Here is a 21,665-nt window from a genome sequence, read left to right as displayed (position 1 = left end):
TTAAATCAATTTCCAACGAGCTGCTGCTCCTTTTTCTTAAAAAAATATAATAAAAATGTATTGCATTTGGTAAAGATGGGAATTGTTTTATGAAACTTCTGTTTCTATTATCCATCTATCTGTCCATACTAGATATGAAAGAAGAATGCATTTCTTACTGTGGGTTATGGTCACAAAAGGTTTCAAAACGCTAGTTTGGATAATGCTTCTTTATATGGAATACTCACTGTTCACAGAGATTCCTTTTCCAATACTGCCAGATGCAGTCTTCCCTTCACATCTGACATTCAAGGATCAGGGCACTCTAAACACGCTTCTTCTTCTTGTTTTTTAAACTCTAAATCGTGTAGTCTCAAATTCCCAGACCCCTGAATCTACACAGTACAAGGTTCCTGCTTGTGGGCTCTGCACCAAGACTAAGTTTTTTCATGCAGCTCTCGTGCCTTGGGTCCTTCTGAGGTGCCTCATGGGGGGAAAAGGAGGAACTCACTGGGCTGACTTACGTAACTGGGTCCATTACAGCACACCCTGCCCTCCAGTTCCTCCTGGCAAGCAGGCCATTGCTGGTTTCATGAGAGTTCATGAGTTCACATTGGAGCTGGGATGGTCAATACAGGAGAAGGTGGGCCTGCTTACACCCGTGGGGGCTAGCCCACAGCAGTCCCCTCCATAGCTAGGACCACACAGAGGGGGCCTGGAAGTCACCTTCCCACTCTGCACACCATCCAGGTGTAAGGAGGGGTGAGGAACAAGGCGGCAGCTGCCTGCACTTGCTCAGGAGACAGGACAGGAGGCGGCGGCTGCAGGCACAGTGCACACCGCCAAAGCAGTCCTCCTAACCAAGCACAAGGCACGGAGACCATGGGTCTGGGCATCAGAACCTTCTACACTCGAATTCCAGCTCTGCCTCTGGTTTCTTGCTTAACTCTACAAAGGGTTCTGGGTCACTCAGTAAAACACAGAGATGCTACTGCCCTCTGACCTCTGGATTTGAGGTTGGAAAGTCCCTGTGGGGCTCTGAGCAGCGCGCCTTCCCACATCAGACTGCGCTTGAGAAAATGGAGTGGGTTCTGTTTTACCTCCTCTCTCTGGAGAACTCTTCTATTCTGTCCTTCCCTGGACTGGAAAAGATGGCCAGATAACCGGCCAGCAGAGACACCTGCCGGAGCCGACAGCGCTGCAGGGCCTGAAGGGAGGGGAGGGAATAAGGCAGCCTGCCCCTTGGCCTCCACGAGGAGGGGGCCTTGGAGAGCTGCTGCACCAGGTCTCTGCAGGGGCTGTGGAGAACACCCTCAGTTTTCCCCAGATGCTTTTGCTGAGGGTGTGAGCACACAGACCAGGATTGAAATCACTGCCTGGTGGCTCAGCGGTAAAGAATCCACCTGGCGATGCAGGAGACGTGGGTTGGATCCCTGGGTCAGGAAGATCCCCTGGAGGAGGAAGTAGCAACCCACTCCAGTATTCTTATCTGGAGAATCCCATGGACAGAGGAGCCTGGCAGGCTACAGTCCATGGGGTCGACTCACACACACGCAGGAATTCACCTTCCAGCCCAGTCTGGGCTTACATTGAAGGACTATAGCCCAGAGGTGGGGAAAGGAGCTCTGGATGCCCTTTCCAGGCTTGGGTTTCTGTCTTTATCTTACTTCCCCCTCTGCATCCCTGCCTGTGGAGATCCCCAGATCACTGCTCTGCAGTACAAAGGTGACCTGGAGTCATCCCTGTCCATATAAATGTCTGTTGAGCCCTGTGGTTACGGCTGTAGACAGGGGCAGGACTGCCCAGCTGCTGGTAATACACAGGGCTCCCCAGGTCCCCAGGGCTCGTAGGCTGCTGGAGCCTCTTCCAGGAAGGGCTAAAGTTCTCCATCCCAGTGGAGTCAGCGCCCTGCAGCAGCAGGCCTCTCAGGCTCCAAGGCCAATACGGCCAGAGCTTGGCTAAGGTCTGGCTGCCTGACAGCAGCAGGGCTTTGGAAAACATTCTTCACTATGGACCGAAAAGGGACCATTTCCTCGTCTCCCTCATGCCCCTCATAGAACTCTGCTATATACTGAGTCAGTGTGATTCCTATACCTCCAAACAACTGCCTTGAGCAGAGGGCGCTGGGGACCACCTAGAAAGCAAAGGCTCGGCACTGCAAACTCCCCAGGAGCAGCTGCGCCTGGGAGCCTGCCCGGCCTTCTCCTCACCTGGGTTTACCGCGCGCTGTACCTGAAGGAGGTGTCCAGCTGCATCCCTTCCATCTGTAAGGTGATGCTAACCTTGGCCCTGCCCCACAAAGAAACAGACCATTCTATGTTTCATCTGTAATTTGCCAAGAAAATCATTTACAGAATATTGTATGCAATCTCAGGCAGGGGAGAGAGAACCGGACTGGAACTTGGGTCCAGGACTAGGTTCTTGTCTTAACTCTCTTACCAACTAGCCACTGACCTTGAGAAAGTAACTTCTCTGAGGTTCTCATTCTAATGGAAAGTGAGGCAAAATGGTCTTCATCCTCACTTGGCTTCCCATGTCTAACATGGGAATGAGATGCTGCATTTTATAGTTGAATATTATACTCTTTCCCCACAGGCTGAACGTCATTCATTTATTATTAAGACCATCATGTCACTAGTCACTGATACTAGGGAGCATTTGTGACACTCTGGGAAGATTTTCTTCCTCACTAGAGACCACTGAATTCTTAGGGGTCACTGAGAATGTATGGCTGTGATGGGTGTCAGGTATTAGGTTGGGTGATTTAGAGTAAAGTTAAGGTGGGACTCCGAACACCACGCAAAGAGCAGATCTTTCTGCTGATAGCTCAGCTGTAGGTCTTTATTTTTCCTGGCTGTCCTTTTTGCAACGCATTGGTGACACTAACCCAGAAGTATGCAGAGAAACAAGAAGTCCAGGTTACTTCCCCAGAACACTGTATCAGTGGTCAACCATCCGCATGAAAAAAACTGGGGCCACCTAAGTCCTTTACTATCGAATCTCCTTTATTGAAGAGGCAAGTGGGTATCGTGGCTCAGCACAGGCCCTGAAGCCAAATGGACTGGACGGACTCTTGCCTCTGCCACGTTAGCCATGTGAACTTGGGCAAGCTGGCTAACCTCAAATTCCTCATCTGTAAAATGAAGATAATAGTGTCTGCCTCACAGGGTGGCTATGTGGACTCAGTGAGTTAATTCAGAGCACTAAGAACATTACCTGGCACATACTAAGCAATATCTATGTTATTAGATGCTACTATTATTACTGCTTGTCCGAGCATCATTACTAGAAATCAGAAGCAGAATAATTCATTCCTGACTTCTGTGAGTGAACAAGAGAAGGCAGGCAGCCTCTTGTTTCTGCTTCCTAATGACTTCTTTCTAAGGGCAGCCACAGCCTTCTCCAGCTCCCCGTTTCCCTGCACTGCCAGGGCCCCCACCCAGCAACCGTCTTAGGTCGGGAAGCTTCTCACCCTGAAGAGGATCCAAGCTTAGGATCCACATCCCTTCACTCCCACTGCTGGGGCTTCTTCTCCCTTTAGCTCAGAACCAGCAGATCCTCTTCCTGTGGTCACTGCTGACCTCTGCACTCTCTCCACCACCAGAACCTCCTCCCACTTCCTCTCTCCCTCGGTATTGCTAAGCCTAGAGCTGAAGGGGACAAAGGAGAAGTTTTACTAGGCCTCTATCTTCCCCTGGGCATCTGGGTTGGAACTCAGAAAGTTTCTTCTCCTCATCACAACCTTATCTGCAAATGGTGGTTGGGCTCCCTCGGGCACCAGTACCAAGGTTTGGCCTCCCAGGTAGATGTGTATGTGCTCATGGGTGCACGCTAAGTCACTTCAGTCACGTCCAACTCCTTGTGATCCTATGGACTGTAGCCTGCCAGGCTCCTCTGTCCATGGGATTCTTCAGGCAAGAATACTGGAGTGGGTTGCCATTTCCTTCTCCAGGGGATCTTTCTGATCCAGGGATCGAATTTGTGTCCCCTGAGGCTCCTGCACTGCCGGTGGATTCTTTACTGCTGAGCCACCAGGGAAGCCCTCCCAAGTAGACACGTTTGTCTGACCTCTCTGTAGAGCAAAAAGTCCACAGGGGCCCCATTTACCAGCATGTCGGTCCAGGATCTTTCCACGCACAACTGAAGGCCCTGGAATGTCAGCACCAATCTCAAGAAGCAAGAGCAGTGTGCAGTTTCTTGGGTGCCATCCAAGATGATCTGCCTCTGAGCCAAAACAGCAATGTGTTGCTCCTCAGACCAGGAGTCAGAAACACAAACAAAAGACTCAACCAGCAGTGGTCACAACCGCCAATCAACGGCCACTGCAGAGCTCCCAAGGCAAAGCCCCACACGGGCATTTTCCCTCAGCCCCTGGGGAATCCCCACCATCAAAGGGCACACCCGAAGCACACACTTACATTCACTTGCATACGATGCTTGGTCTGAGACTATACAAAGGGCATATGACTGAGCAATAGCCTCTGCCTTCTGAGAAGTTGCAAAGGCTGATGTATACAAAACTCAGCAATACGTGTGTTTTCCCAGCAATGTTTAGAATCGGTACTTCCTGGTTCTATCTGAAGTGTTCTTTAAAAGGGGCAAGCCAAAGACATGTGTGTGTGTATGTGTGTGTGCACGCACCTGTGGGTGGCAGATGGTGAGGACACGTGGTTTCAGGGTTAGGACCATGTGTGCACCAATACAGAATAAGGTACGTACAATGGATGAGTGTAGGCACGTGTGAGCTAGTGTAATTTTCATTGGATTTAAGAAAAACAAGATCTGCCAGACACACCTGGACTTATTTGGCCATATCTCACTCCCACAAATAACATTACAAGATAATCTAATGGTCATTTTCTAAGAATAAAATTCGAGTATAAATGAAAAACCCTATGAGTTACACATAATACAGCCACCCTATTTTAGCTAATGAGAAATATGACATCTATTTCTCTCCCTTATTTATCAAATGCTTAGTCAAAAACAGGTAAAGTAACATTTCAGACTTAAACCGACTTTCCAACTGATGAGTTAAACTGTTAACAACTGCACCGTTTAGAAGCCCTTATCTGGAGACGTCAGGTGTATGCCCATCACAGGCACCGCAGACATCCTAGCCTCACCCTTCTCCCCATTCTTACAGATTCTTTACTCTTTGCACAGGGCTTTACTGCCGTCAGGGTCATAGGATGACTAGACAACAAAGCTGGGATTATAAAACAAGTGGTAAACGCCTAGTCTATGGCTCCTACAGCTCTTTTCACTTTACTATACCTTTAGCAGAGGGTTCAGTGCAAAAGCAATTAAGTAAATAAGCTAGCTGATATCAGGTCTTAACATGGAAGTGACTTACATTCAAGAGTCTATCTCTGAGGATTGAGGGATATCCAAAACAGGGGCAGAATGAAAGTGAGGGTAGGGCAGTAGGGACCCATGCCCTCAGGCAACAGCATATGGGAGCCCCAAGAAGATGAGTGTTTGCAAATCCCCAAACTGTGATCAGTGCCCAGTTCCCCCCGGGCACCACCTTCCCTCACTGTCACTTTGGCTAAAACCTAATGCATTTCCCTACCAAGGCCAAGCAGGTACCCAGAACCCAGTCCGGCCTTAGGACTCTGGCTAGTTGGGGGCCAGCGGATTTCTGGCCTTGAGAAAGACCTGTGTTTCTGAGAGGTAGAGAGTACAGAGTCCTGGAGGACTGGGCCAGCCCTGCAGACTCAGGGTCTAGAGATCTTTCTGTTCTCATCAGACCTCACACCTGACTGCAATGAAGTCCGCCTTAAGACTAACTGTGAGAAGCATATGGACGAGGTTGCATTCTTTGAGCTCACACAGCTCCTGTGGACCTTTGGGCTCTGCAAAAGGACACACATTCTGAGGAATTCCTCTGGCTATGTTATGCCAGGACTTCAGCCTCAGTCTCACTGGGGACCATGTGTTTCTCCCTAAGGCAGTGAGGCTCCCTCCAGGTAGACATGCCAGTGAGCCCATCTGGTCTGTGGTCATTTCCCAGCAGGAGGCCCTTGGCTTATTTTGGCCCTGACAGTTTGACAGGAAGTACAAACTTATCTTTCCAGGGACACTGATCTGGACAATTCCACCTCATTCAGGAGACACAGCTCTCAGAGGGTCCAATTCAGATGTGTTCTTTCCTAAACAGGACGTCCCTTCATGAAGTTTCCTAGCCTTTAAAACACTCACATTAAAAAGACAGCAACAATTTATTATGGCAGACATCAAGGGCTCGCAAGGTTTCTTAATTTTCAGTTCCAACGTCTGCTGCCCAGACACAATCTTTTTGCCATCTGTGTCAGGTTAGTTACAAAGCACTGTTATTATTCTGGGCTACACAATGTTGGCCCAACCTCATCGAATACAAGAAATTTTGCGGATTGATTTAGCTATTCTGTTCATATAAATGAATCCAGTTGTACAGCTGTTTCTGATTAGTCAATGTACTGCTGGAGTTATATACAAATAATTTTATAATGAACTCAGCAACTACAAGGACAGGAGCAGTGGAATCGAGCCTCACCTCCCAGAAAAACAAGCAGAAGCATAAGAGCAGGGGCTTTCACTCACACTCCAGGTCTAAATTCCTATCTGCCATGATTCACTTTTTCCTCTTGATGTAATTCAGCGTAACTTATAACTAATGCTCCCAAAGAATGTTTGTTTTCAGACTTTAAGAGTCAAGAGGGAAACCCAGTTAGTTGTGCAAGCTTAAAACTCCTTTAAAATTTCCCATCTTTGCATTTTATAAGTTTCCATGTTTTCCTGTTAAAACATTTATAGTTCCTGAGACAATTTCTTACATATTTCACAAAGAGAAAACTGGAATCAAAAGATCTATATTTACTTTGTTATATGCAGATATCAACTGTTTTGTTTCATTTCAATACAGAACAGTTAAGCTCGGTGAGTTTAGGCTGAAGCCTCTCTTCTCCAGGTCTAGAAGACAGACCATATGCACCTTGGAAACTTCAGGAAAAGAGAGGGCATGAATAATTCAAATGAATGGATTTTTTTTTTTTTTTTAAAGTGACAAGTGCTCCCGAAAGAAATAATGTGAAACAAAACAGGAAAAAGAGATTATAAAGTTTATACTTCTAAAATGAATTACATTGGCAAGGATGTGGGGAAGCAGATATTTTCAAATAGTTTTAGTAAGACTGAATTACTACAGCTTTTAGCAAGTAATACCTTAACTCTAGGGACTCTGACAGAAATCAAAGCTTCTGTTCAGAACACACGGATGTACAGGGAAGACCTGCAGTAACACAAAACTTGAAACAATTTGAATGGTTAAATTATGGAATATTAATCAGCCATAATATAAATGAATTTTTAATTTGGAGGGAACGTCTGTAATGTTCTGTTACGTGAAAAAATACTCTTGTGGATATCAAAAAGATATCTTCACCTCCATGTTTATTGTAGCATTCTTTACAATAGCCAAGATAAGGAAACAAGTGTCCATCAATGGATGAATGGATACAGACAATCTCTGTCTTACACACACGTAACTGGAATATTATTCAGCCAAGAGAGAGAAAGAAATCCTTCCATTTGTGAAAACATGGATGAATCGTGAAGGCATTATGCTAAGTGAAACAACTCCAAAAAAGACAGATACTGTATCATCTCACTTGTATGTGGAAACTGAAAAAAGTTGAACTTGTAGAAACAGAGAGTAGAATGATGGTTACCGGGGCTGCTGCGGGGAGGGAGTAAGAGAACCGTGGCATGTTGGTTAAAGGTTATAAAGTTTCAGTGGGAAGATGAGTAAACTCTAGGGATTTAATGAACAGGATTGTGATTACAGTTAACATTTCTTTAAATACTTAAAAGTTGCTAAGAGACTAGATCTTAAATGATTTCAACACTAAAAAAGATGATAACTTCATGACATGATGGAGGTATTAGCGAACTTATGGTGGTAATATATTACAATATATGAGTGAATCAAATCAATGTGTTGAATTCCTCAAACTTATGTTATATGTCAATATACCATAATTTAAAAATCATGTAACCTAATGTGTATAATGTTTCTATTCTTAATAGAAAGATATATTTACATATATATTTCTATATAGTTTTATAAGCAAAGAGAAAAAGAAGGGCATATCCCAAATTGATAATATCAATTACCTCGAGTGGTTAGATTTGAGAGACATAGGAGAAAACTTATAAACTCTTTCTTTGTATACTGCTTTCTCATTTATTTATGTCAAGCACATAATACTTTAATAAGCTCAATAAGGTAAAAACTATAATTTATTTTTTTAAGTGATAAGAAACACATTTTCAGCAAAAACAAGGAAGCAAAGACCAAATTATAAAGACTGAGCACCTGGCTTGGTGGTTAACAAAAGGGACATGTTTCATCACAGTAGAGATGATGTATACAACAATCCTATACTGAAAGGAATGCTACAGTGAAAATAATACCATAATAACTCCTGTACAGTCCTTTAACCAACTTGAGAATTGTTTTTTCTTTTTGTTCTCCCAGTTCCTCATCAAAGGGAGAAGATTAACGGGGAAGGTTTACACTATTTAATTAATAAGGTTCTAGCTCCAACAGCTTTGTAAAGTATCACACAAAGTAAAGTAATTCCCAATTTTAACAATGATCTAACTTTTAATTTTGTCTCAAATAACATGTGAGGCTTTTTTTTTTAACAGTGCTAAAACTCTAGGGGAAAGAACAATGTGGAATTTTACTCACAAAATCTGAGATGCTTTGGGTTATATCTTACCATCAATCCTCAACCTTTCCGGTACCAGAGACCAGTTTTGTGGAAGACAACTTTTCCACAGACTGGGAAGTAGGAGATGATTTGGGGATGATTCAAGTGCTTTACATGTATTGTGTACATTATTTCTACCATTATTACATCATCTACACCTCAGACCATTAGGCATTAGACTCCAGAGGTTGGGGAAAAAGTGAAAGTGAAAGTCGCTCACTCATGTCCCCGACTCTTTGCGACCCCATGGACTATACAGTCCCTGGAATTCTCCAGGCCAGAATACTGGAGTGGGTAGCCTTTCCCTTCTCCAGGGGATCTTCCCAACCCGGGGAATCAAACCCAGGTCTCCTGAATTACAGGCAGATTCTTTACCAGCTGAGCTACAAGGAAAGTACAGGTTGGGGACCCCTGTTTAAAACTATGCATGGCAATCAAATTCTGGCTTTGATAGATTGGAAAAGGCACTGCTAAAGTAAATTACTACTTTTGAAAGATTTTCTTTAAAAAGACCTCAACTCTTTTGCCTTTTTCTAGTTACTCAATTTTTGAATTAGAAATTTCAGTATCACCTGAAAACTCAACTTAGTGTTCCTCAGCCTGCCTTCTGGGGCTTGGGAAAGATAAGTGGTTTTGTCTTTTATCCTTCCTGCCCGCCCCCTTTTCTCCCCATCCATCACCCTAGTCTTTCCTGAAAGTCCCTCCCACAGCATGTATATGTTCTGCTTACATTATATAAGCCTCTTCAAGAAGAGCCCATTTCTTTCCCCTTTTATCTTGGGCTGATCTGACTGCCTCCACTCTTTAAATATCCATCCCCATAACACAAGGTTATTGTGGTTAAGACGATGATCTCACTGTTTACATTTTTTAAAAAAAAAAAACAGCTAGGGTACACGTTTTCTCAAGATATTCTCCAAAGTCTAAAGGTTCTCTGCTTTCAAAATCTATTCCCCCATGCCTAAGGGAAAAAAAGTTTCCCAGTTTCCTGAAATATTATTTGTTAACATATTCAACACTTTAAAATGACATCATTCTAAGATGTAGTCAGATTTCTTTCTTGGTCCTTCCCAGGCCTAAATCTTCAGTCAAGAGATCTTATCTCCTGTTTATGTCTATAGAAAAATGCTTGGGAAGTTTCAGAAATGGGCTAGGTGACACACAAGTAGTTGAAGAGCAAGAAATTCAACTAACTGCTCATTTGGTCTGTTTTATAATTATACTGATGCTGTCACTGAATTGGCTGCTTCTTTAACTTGACTCAGTGGACTAGTTGTCTGGGCATCATTAGCAAGAGCTAACAGCTGGGAAGATGGTCAGTGAACAGGCATATATATTCACCCAACAGTAGAATGCCACGCAGCTACTAACAACATAGTAGCAATATGTCCAAGAAATACTGAAAAAATCAGGCAATCAAAATGCAAATATCCATAAAACACAGTCTCGAATAAGGGGAGTGGAGGAGGGAGAACAGGAGGGATGTAATCAAACCGTGTTTAGCTGTTACAGTGAGGTAAGGTGTATGCATTACATATACAATATTTAAGGTAATCAAGTACTGTCTATGAGAGAAAATTAAATTTAAATAATGTCAACGTGCATAGATATTCAATCCAGAATATTCATTAGAAGGACTGATGGAACTTTAATACTTTGGCCACCTGATGTGAAGAGCCAACTCATTAGAAAAGACCTGATGCTGGGAAAGACTGAAGGCAGGAGAAGGGGACGACAGAGGATGAGATGGCTGGATGGCATCACCGACTCAATGGACATGGGTTTGAGCAAGCTCCAGGAGATGGTGAAGGACAGGGAAGCCTGGGGTGCTGCAGTCCATGGGGTAGCAAAGAGTCGGACACGACTGAGCGACTGAACAACGACAACAACAACATAAATATACAGAAACATATATAGATGTGTGTTGCCTTAAGAAAAATAGAAATTATATAAAACTAACTTTTATTTAAAACTGTAATTGACTCCTCTGGCTCAGGAAACTATTTGGACCTCAATTTTCCATTTTATTCACAATTTCCTTCCTCCTGCAGACAGCTCTTACCTAAGAGAACTATATATCTTCCAAATACAAAAGAATCTGTGGCAGTCTGGGGAGAGGCTAGTGTCCTTCAATTTTGCTTATACTCCTTTCTCAAGTTTCACATCTCAAGTGATGTAAAAAAAAAAAAAGAAAAGAAAAAGATGGAAAAATTGGTGGGTGGGAGAGTCCAAAATCTCACTAATGTGGAAATGAACCACATACAGGTATTAGATCAGGAAATGTTACTTCTTAAGTTCTACAATAATAATTCCCATATTCCCCACCAGACCACAATCTCATTTCTTTATTATTAGGATTATTGTTATTATTCAACTTGGAAGATATACAGATAAACAGCATTTAAAGATAATTATGTATGTGATAAAAAGTAATGTTGTACACAGATCAGTCATGGTGAAGGATGAAATCACTCTTAGAAAGAAATGAAACTTGCTCCCCAGCATCTTCAGAAACCAACATCAAGATCTACTTTGCCGTCATAAAAAAATTCGCTCACTTCAAATTTCACAACCAGAGTGGCACAAATAAACTGCCATTCAACAAATGCTAATTGAGAACCTACTATTTCTGAGAGAATTTAGGTTTTTTTAATTTATTGCCTCCAGAGAGTTTCCAATCTAACAAGGAAAAAGAAAAAAAGCACATGCAAATGAATCCAAAACAGAATAAAGAGGATTCTGAGACACAGGTGAGGCCCAGACTGCCTTTAGAATTTACTAAGAGGGAAGAAACAAACTCTAGGAGAGCATTTCAGCTTTTCTTAAGCATTTCAGCATGTTTTTACAATGTGAACCATATTCATCGAAACCACTAAAATTCGTCGGTGATTGTGTCTCCTGTTTATTTTAGCTAATTCTTCTTTTGGGTGGTTTAGTCTCCAAGTCGTGTTTGACTCTTGTGACCCCATGGACTGTAGCCCACCAGGCTCCTCAGTCCATGGGATTCTCCAGGCAAGAATGCTGGAATGTGTTGCCATTTTCTTCTCCAGGGAATTCTTTCTTTTACTGAGTATTAGCAAAGTCTGCAATCTTTCTTCTCAACAAGTACTTGTGGACTATTTGAAGAATCTATAGGACTCAACATACATGTGAAAAGAAGGGTAGTGTCAACAGAATGCAGAGACATACAGATGGGGATGGAAAAGAATCTTTGGCTGGAGTCCACAACGTGAAAGGTACTGTATAATATGGCAGAAGGGGAAGTTAAGGGTTAAAAATGCAGAGTGTGGAATCAGACTGCCCCAGGCTTTACAAGTTCTGTCACTACCTCCATGACCTTGGGCAAGATACCTAACTTCTCTGGATCTCAGGCTCCACATATATGTATAGAATCTACCTAACAGAGTTATGTGACTACTAAATGATTAAATTAAAACAAACACATAGGAAATGATAATGTTAAAGAAAGAAAGGAAAGGAAAGGGGGGAGGGAAGGAGGAAGGAAGATTTCATAAAATTTGGGCTAGATCATAGAAAATTTTGAAAATTTGATTCACTTTACTACAACTAAGTGATAAAAGGAAATTAAAATGAAAAAACTGAGCAACACTGGAAAGCTGGCTTAATAGAAGAGTTAAAAAATATATCACTAGGATCCCAGGGACGGGGGAGCCTGGTGGGCTGCCGTCCATAGGGTCGCACAGAGTCGGTCGGACACAACTGAAGGGACTTAGCAGCAGCAGTGTATGCTCAGTTATTCAGTTGTGTCTGACTCTTCGTCACTGTAGCCCGCCAGGCTGCTCAGTCCATAGGATTCTCCAGGCAAGAATACTGGAGTGGGTTGCCGTGCCTCCTCCAGAGGATCTTCCCAACCCAGGGATTGAAGCCAGGTCTCCTGCATTGCAGGCAGATTCTTTACGATCTGAGCCACCAGGGAAGCCTGGTGGCTAGTAGGCAATACTAAAATGTTACAGTCAGCCCTCCATGCCTGCAGACTTTGGTCTCCACAGGAGGTCCTGGACCAATCCTCCTTGGATACCGAGGGATGACTACTCATACAACATCACAGCAACATGGTTTTACAATATGAACCATGTTTCTGAAACCTCTGAACTAATGAAAATTGTAGATGATTCTGTCGCCTGTTTACTTACTTTAGCTATGTTCTTTTACTGATTATTAGCAAACTCAATTATTTTTGACTTCTCCCCAAGTATGGATGCCTGACCTGAAGCCTGCGACGCCGAGCAGGCTTGGCCATCAGAGAAGATGAGAGCAGTGCTACCCCACCCTGTGGACGTGGGTGCTGTACCTGTGATCAAAGCAGCTCAGCCTGGAGCAGGCAGACCCCCTGGTCATCCCACGTGGACAATGACCACTGTGTGACCGACCACCACAAAACGTTACCCTGGTACTTCCCGGTGCCAAAGTGGCAGGAGGTAGCACTCTCCTCCCACCCCACTGCTGCCCCCCACCTTTAGCTGCCCTGGTCGTCTCGGTGAGCAGCTCGAGTGGCTAAGCAGATACCACAGGCTGGCAGCCCGACTTCCGCCCATACTGACATTCTCCTCTGTAACATCCCTCCTCCGCAGCTATGAACAGAATCCATGAGGTGATCACTGTGAAACACTCAGATGACTACAGACGGCTGAGGGATTATTACATGGTAATTTATATAAAAAGCAGTTCCTGTGTTTAGGCTCTTTTTGTATTTCCATATGGAAAGGAGAATACCAACCCAGTGTTCTGCACAAGCTAACACTGACAATAATAAAGATCCACAGATACCTAGCAGCAGCACTGTGCTGGATAATCTGCCAAGTGACACACATCCATGATGTCATCCGGCCCTCAGCACAACTCCAAAGGCAGAGATGTTTACTCTAATGCTAAAGATAAAGAAGCATAAGTTCCAGGACATGTAAAAGACAGAGCTGGGACTGGAAGCTCTGCCTGACGTCCTGGCCCATGCTTTTACCTTTACGGAACTTCGAAGGTGGTATGACATCAGTACCACCTGGGGGGCTTTCAAAAATAGATTCCTGGGCCTCACCCCAGCCTTATAGAATCAAGACTCTAGAAGTCACACCCTTGACTAAGGACCGAATACTTCAATACTGGTTAAAGTGTGCTAGATGGCAAAGCATTACTCAACTAATTGAAGGTATTCTGGGGAATTGGTGAGCCTCTGAGTTTTTATTATTCCCAAGTATACAAGAAACAGAGTTAATTATTTTAACCTGATCGCAATCTCTACACAGTAAGGAACAATTGATAGATGTTGGGCTGGGCAATGAAGCGGGTAAGAAAGTGTTTATTTCTTCCAGGGAGGAGACAGCTGCACGTTTCCTTGACTGGAGCAAGGAAGATGGAACACAGTGTACACATGCCCATGAATCTCCCCAGGCCTGGCACATGGCAGACACTTTAAATACTTGTTAGATGGACAAATGAGGGGAGACTGACTCCCTCCAGCTGGAAGTAATTTCATTCTCGTCTACATCCCCTGTATTTGATCTGTACCTTTTTTTCATCTTATTTACCAAATTCTCCCCTGCATTCCTGCTGTTCAAGACAGTATCTCATCTCCACCAGAAGGTAAGCGTTCAGGGCCAAATTCCACCTCCTTCTGAGTCAGGTCTCTTCTTCTCCCCCGACACAGAGCACAACAGTGATCCCCAAAAGGAACCCTCAATGCCAAATGAGCATCTTGCTTGTTTTCAACTGTGACTTGATTCACATATGTGGGTCCTGCTTATTCACCAGGCCCATCAAACCTTCCAGCTGCTGCCGCCGCTAAGTCACGTCAGCCATGTCCGACTCAGACGGCAGCCCACCAGGCACCTCCGTCCATGGCATTTTCCAGGCAAGAGTACTGGAGTGGATTTCCATTGCCTTCTCCAACCTTCCAGCACTGTAGCATAATTGTGGATTGCTGGGGCACGGTGGTAGAGAAACCTCTATATGAAAATCATGAGGAATCTGGTAGACCTCATGGGAGGGTGGGCTTCAGGAAGATGATGGCTGGGAGACAGGATTCCAAACAACAGATGCTTAAAAGTGAAGGGGTTACAGCAACAGCAACAAAAAGGCACTTGCGTTTAATTCTGTTCTCCTGATGTGCAATGTAAAAACCCTATATGTTCCTAGAATTACAACCATAGTGAGGACCATCCCGAAATATTTAAGGCAGTGACACAGACCAAATAAGAAATACTTCCCCCAAAAGCGGGCTCATCTCTGGCCTGGGCAACTGAGATAGTACAAGATAGTATATTTAAAAGGTAGAGGCACCTCACCTTCTCGTCACTGCCCTGTGCTGTGCTTTTTGCTGTTTCACGTGTCATTGTCACTATTCCACTTGATCCTCACACCAAGAGATGCAGGAAGAGCAAAGATAATCAACCCCAATTCTTGGATGAGATAAGTGAGGCTCAAGGCATCCCAAACATGCATGATATGCCTAAAGTGAAAGTGATAGTCGCTCAGTCTTGTCCAACTCTTCTGTGAGCCCACGGACTATAGCCTGCCAGGCTCCTCTGTCTATGGAATTCTCCAGGCCAGAATACTGGAGTGGGTAGCTGTTCCCTTCTCCAGGAGATCTTCCCAACCCAGGGATCAAACCCATGTCTTCCTCATTGCAAGTGAATTCTTTACCATCTGAGGTACCAGGAAAGCCCATGATATGCCTAAGCAACCAGAAAGTGGTTGAACACACAGTAGACACTTAATTGGTGAAATGAACAATCAAGTGAAAGAAGGCATGAATCTCCACCCCTGAAGTAACCCCATTGTCTCTAAATGTATCAGAATCTGATCTTAACTGCTTACAAATCTTCCTGTTCTACATCACACAAACCTAAGAGTTTAGGTGCTGCTCAGAGAACCAAAGCTATGGCAAAGGTTGGGTAGGTCCCAAGGAAGAAGATGATTTTAACATCATCTGCAGAGTCTAGTCTGCACAATTCCACTCAACAAGTGGCTGAGGATTTAGTCCCTGAGAGACTCAACCAGGGGATATCAGGCAGGTAAAGATACACAGCAAGAGTGGAAGGCAGAGTTATAAGCACCCCAAAGAAGGGTTAGGGCTTCCCAGGGGACACTGGTGGTAAATAAAGAAAATGCCTGCCAATGCAGGAGGGGTAGTTTCAACCCCTAGGTCCGGAAGATCTCCTGGAGAAGGGAATGGCAACCCACTCAAGAATTCTTGTCCGGAAAATTCCATGGACAGAAGAGCCTGGCCAGCTACAGTCCATAAGGCTGCAAAGCAATGGCCACGATTGAGCACACACACACTGATGGCCTAATGAAAATTCTTTGCAGTTATTTTATCCGTTACAGAAAAAGGCATTTTTGAAAGGGAAAAATATGCCAATGACTCAAAATGAAGCTACAGTATTGTTTTGGAACTGTGTTGGGACACTGGCAAAAGAAAACCCACCACGGGCGGGACTCTGTCCAGGGTTCCGTGGCTGCACCGCCTTAAGTCTGCGACTAGCCACGGCCAGCGGTCCAGTGACCATCCAAGAGACAACAGTGACACAATTTTCAGAAAGAGGGACCAAGTCCATCCAGTTACTGCTGACAACCTGAGAGGCATCCCAGAGAACTGAGATAAAGTCAGGAGTCCAGGAAGGAATATGTATTACTCCGGGATCCAGCAGGACCAGAGGATCTAGCCAGGCTCGGTTCCTCACCGACACACCCTTTGTTAATCTCAAAAAGTTCAAAGTCTAACCACGAACTGAAGATTTGGGTCACCCTGACTGGGTCAGCTGGTTTCTTTTACTTACTCTTGCAACTTTAACTGTTCTCTTTTTTAAAAAGAAGAAACAGAGGGAGTGAGATTGCAGCGAAGCTGTCCGGAAAGTTCGGGAGAGGCCCAGGGAGAAAAGCGCTGACACGGATTGGAAGTCCTCTAAGGTCGCCGCACACATCGAACGCGCGCCCGGGGCGCGAGCAGCAGTCTGGGGCACCCGGCGGGAGGACAGTTGGGGAATCTGAATTGCGGGATGGGCACAATTCCCTAGCGAAGAAGGCGAGGCGGCTCCAGAGCAGGAACTGGCCCTGGGGATGCCCGAAAGCCCCCACCCGCCTGCGCTGGGGCTGGGAAGCAGTAGGGGGAGTCGCGCCCCAGCGCATCCCGCGAAGCCCCTGCAGCGGGTACCTACGGCGCGAGCGAGGGGCGAGACCCCTGGGCGGCCCCAGGCTAGACAGAGCCCAGCAGCGCGCCCAGCCCTGAAAACGCCCGCGTCCGGAGCCCACCGGTCCGCGGCCCCTTCTTCCCCCACCCGCCGGCACCCGGAGGACGCGTGATCCGCTGGGCCCGAGTCGCGCCCCTCGGGAGACCGCGCGCCCTCAACCCCGCCCGCAGCGGACGCAGCCCCGACGTTCCTCCGGCCCCCGCCCGCGCCCACCCGGCGCCGAGCCGCGCTGCCCAGCCCCGCCGTCCAGTCCAACCCCTCCCCCGGGTCCCCGGCGGCTGCGAGGGTCTCCAAGGGCGCTGCTCTGAGTCCCCGGAGCCCGATCGCACCCTCGGCGGCGGCGGCGGCGCGTCCCTTACCGAGCAGCGGCTCCGTGCGGCTCCAGGGCCCCGCGGCGCGCCGGGCATTTTTTTCTGGGAAACTTCTCCCTGGTCCGCAGGGCTGAGCCGGCCGGGCAGGAAAAGCGCTCAGAGCCGGGAGGCTGAGACCATCCGGGAACTTCGCTGGATGTAAACCCTCCCCCTCGGCTCCCCCCACCCCGCCCCGCGGCCCCGCCACATGTGGACGCGCTGCGAGGCCGCCGCCGGCCCTTCGCCCGCCTCTCTGTGCGCCGCGCCCGCGCTCCCTGGGGCTGAGGCTCTGCGTCCCACAGACTGGCGAGCCCCGAGGTACACGACAGGAGTGGGGCGATTAGGAGGCTGGGGCTCGTGCGTCGCTCCGTCCACCTCCCTTGTGCTTGCAGAGGAGCGGGAACTGGAAGGGGTGTCCAGCCGAGGGCCCTTTCCCCCCACGGACTGCTAGTTCTCCAGCTGTCGGGGTGCCCCCTCTCCAACCCCAAGCGGAAGCCTTTTCTCCTCGCCTTCTCTGCTCTCCAAAGAGGGATCGTGCTTCTGGACACTTTAAATTCAAATTCATCTTAAAAATGAATTTTAATATGGAGTGGCACCCTCGGAGGCCCAGGGTCTGTCCGCATCTGTCTCCCTGACCATTGCGTGGGGAAGCTGTGCTGCTCTTCTCGTGGAAAATGCCCGTTGTCTCCACCAACAATCAGCTGCGGTTGAGTAGTTTTGCTCCTAGTGGAGATGGATTTATCGTCAGCCACCCACATCTTCAAATACGGTAGCATCCACAGCAAACATTTGGAGAAAGCTGAGGTTCTCCTCTCTTGCTTGAGCTGTTACTGGCCGGCCCTGAAAGCCGCCACCTCCAGGCTCCAAAGAAAAGTTAACACTCACTAAGACTATGCATGTTAGAACGTGTGCATTTGAAAAGAACAAGTTATCATTAATACAATAACCATTTAATCATAGTGCTAAGATATCAAGGCTGTGTATCCCCTTAAATGAAAGCAGAGAAGTTGGGAATATATGCACTTCAGAATTGATGTCCTGGACTAAGAAGGTGGTCGGTCCATCCTTCACTTTAAGCTGTCTGCTCCTATGCCAGTTCCCATGTACACACTTGTACGTTGACATTGTCTTAACAGATACAGTAATCCTTCTAACAAAAAGATTAGTAATATGGGAAACTTCTCAATGACAAATTTTGTCCCTAAGTGTACCCATCTTTTAAAACTTCACTGTATACTTCATCATTCCATCATTGGAAGCTTTTCTTTTTCAACCATTTCTATGATGATATGCATATGTTATGTTTTATATAAAATGAAGACAATTGATTTCATATATCAGTATATTATACCAAACTTGAGAAAAAAATTATTAGCACTTAATCACAATCATGGAAATTAAGCCCAGGAGCTGCCTCCCATCAGCTCTCTGTCTCAATTTTTGCCCCAGTCAAATGGACTTCTCTGGTGGTTTAATGGTAAAGAATCCTCCTGTAATGCAGGAGACACGGGTTCGATCTCTGAATTGGGAAGATCCCCTAGAGAAGGGAATGGCAATCCACTGCAGTATTCTTGCCAGGAAAATCCCATAGACAGAGGAACCTGGAGGGCTACAGTCCATGGTGTCACAAAAGAGTCGGACGCAACTTACTAACAACAATAAATGTAAAGGCAATTGGTTCACTGCAGTATTCCCAGCACCTGGAACATTCCTAGTATTCATTACCATGGGATGAAAGACTAATAAGCATTAACCTAGGTCCTTTTAGCAATACATCTACTATCTCATTTAATTCTCAAGGCAAAATTGGCTAAATAGATATTTGTCACAGTTATACAGATGAGGGACTTCCAAAGGAATGAGGTTTTCCAAGGAGGGGTGATGAGAAGCACAAGTCCAGAGGAGTTTGATCCGACTGCTAGTTTCTGGTGCCCCTACAGGAGCTTCCATCCAGGCCAGAGAAGAAGGCAAAAGGCCTTAAACTCACAGCTTCTAAGTAAGTGTCTGAAGAAGATCATGTGGGCTGTAGGTTTTACTCATGGGGGGAATGGACTTAATGACATGAAAGGCATTTGTTCTGATGACTCTGGTGGATGATGAAGCCTTGCTTCTTGGTCAGGTGTCAGGACAGGTACCTGCAAAGACCTTGTGTGTATGAGAAGTCACTTCAGTTGTGTCTGACTCTTGCGACCCTCTGGACTGTAGCTCGCCAGGCTCTTCTGTCCATGGGCTTCTCCAAGCAAGAATACTGGAGTGGGTTGCCATGCCCTCCTCTAGGGGATTTTCACAACCCAGAGATGGAACCGGTGTCTCTGGCATCTCCTGCACTGGTATGCAGGTTCTTTACTGCTAGGACTTCCCAGGTGGTGCTAGCGGTAAAGAATTCACGTGCCAAAGCAGGAGACAGATGTGGGTTTGGTCCTTGGATCTGGAAGATCCCCTGGAGGAGGAAATGGCAACCCACTGGAGTATTCTTGCCTGGAGAATCCCATGGACAGAGGAGCCTGGCGGGCTACAGTCCATGGGTCACACACAGTCAAGACACGACTGAAGTGACTTAATGCCACCTGGGAAGCCCACTGAAAGACCTTAGGGTCTCCCAAAGTCACAGGGTTTTCCAGATGTCCTCCTCCCGTCACAAGAATCCAGGTGCCCAGCTTCAGTGAGATGCGGCTGCACAGCTGAAGGACCAGGAGAACCAGGAAGTGTGGTGACCCCAGGACTCTGTGGGCCTTTTCCAGCATTCTCAGGGAGTCCCTGAACAAGTGTGGCCATGCTGGAATGCATTCCACACCTTACTCTGCAGGAGTGGAGGATGCTGGGAGAGGGCAGAGAAGGCTGAATTTGTTTGCTTTATTGTGGTAAATTGATAGTTACTTTTAAAAAATGCCTTATGAACATGCTGTTAAAATATGATTGATCTGGAAGACAGCTCTTTAAAAGGTGAAGTGGGCACTCACTAAAATATCCCAAGAGTATTTTGAAGAATGATAATGTGTCATGAACCCAAGCAAATGATGAACTCAAGTTTCTGCAGTAGGTTTTAAAAGTTAAAGAAGTTAAATATATATAACAATATCAGTTCAGTTCAGTCACTCAGTTGTGTCCGACTCTTTGCGACCCCATGGACTGCAGTACTCCAGGCCTCCCTGTCCATCACCAACTCCCAGAGTTTACTCAAACTCATGTCCATTGTGTCGGTGATGCCATCCATCTCATCCTCTGTCTTTCCCTTCTCCTGCCCTCAGTCTTTCCAGGTGTCAGGGTCTTTTCCAATGAGTTGTCTCTTCACATCACGTGGCCAAAGTATTGAAGTTTCAGCTTCAGCATCAGTTCTCCCAATGAATATTCAGGGTTGATTTCCTTTAGGATTGACTGGTTGGATCTGCTTGCAGTTCAACGGACTCTCAAGAGTCTTCTTCAACACCACAGTTCAAAAGCATCAATTCTTTGGCACTCAGCTTTCTTTATAGTCCAACTCTCACATCCATACATGACTACTGGAAAAACCATAGCCTTGACTAGACCTTTGTTGGCAAAGTAATGTCTCTGCTTTTTAATATGCTGTCTAAGTTGGTCATAACTTTTCTTCCAAGGAGTAAGTGTCTCTTAATTTCATGGCTGCAATAACAATATAAAACATTTCAAAATAATGATAATAAAATTGGCAAATGGTAGAATCTATGCAATGGGGTTGAGTGAAAATCTGTAATTTGAGATTTATTATCTGTGTGAAAGTACTCAAAGATATTCCTAAACTTAAAACTTTTATTTATTTATTTTTTAACTTAAAACTTTTAAAAACTCTGTGTATACACTCTTTTTTTCCCAAAAAAAAAAAACAAGTGTTCTAAATTTGCTCTTCTTTTCTGTGATAATAAATGGCCATTAGCAATATGCTACCTATTCAATAGTTTAGAAAAAAATAAGTTCTCTGAATCCATCCTTCTAATGTAAAGTAACATTTTAATGATGTGAGAAACAGCCTTTGAAAAGAAATTTGTACTCTAGAAAGTATTTTTGAAAATAAATATTTAGAAGTATTTCTATCGTCCTATAGTTTTTTTTTAATGTTTATTATCTATTTACTTTGAAAATTTGAAGAATTTTAGATCTGCCTAAAAATCCTCCTATCAACATATCTAGAAGAGAGAGGGACAACTGAGTTCTTTGTTAAAATTGTGAAATGCATCCAATTCTAATAAGCTTGCAATAATAAATTATTGACCACAGGGAACAGAGAAATTTACCAGCTGAATGTCAATAAATACATTTATATAACAGGTGAGTGAGACTGAAAAAAATCACTGTGATTTCCGAAGCGCACTCACTGCTTTTCTTCTTTGTGGGGAGTCAGTAGCTGTTTCAAGGCC

General features: G+C 45.2%; 1 protein-coding gene across 2 annotated transcripts in view; it reads right to left on the bottom strand.

Annotated features, from left to right (window-relative positions):
- WIPF1 (WAS/WASL interacting protein family member 1) overlaps nt 1–17,471 on the bottom strand; it is a 129,945-nt gene extending 112,474 nt beyond the window's left edge. For both annotated transcript variants that reach the window (XM_044933579.2, XM_044933575.2), the window contains exon 1: nt 17,302–17,471. The gene's annotated coding sequence lies outside the window, so the exon portion shown is untranslated. The remainder of the gene's footprint in view (nt 1–17,301) is intronic.
- Nucleotides 17,472–21,665: the final 4,194 nt, after the last annotated feature.

The sequence above is a fragment of the Bubalus bubalis genome, chromosome 2 (genome assembly GCF_019923935.1).
Source record: "Bubalus bubalis isolate 160015118507 breed Murrah chromosome 2, NDDB_SH_1, whole genome shotgun sequence".
NCBI classification, from domain to species: domain Eukaryota; kingdom Metazoa; phylum Chordata; class Mammalia; order Artiodactyla; family Bovidae; genus Bubalus; species Bubalus bubalis.
Note: the sequence above shows the minus strand (reverse complement) of the source record. Positions and strands in the feature narration are given on the sequence as shown.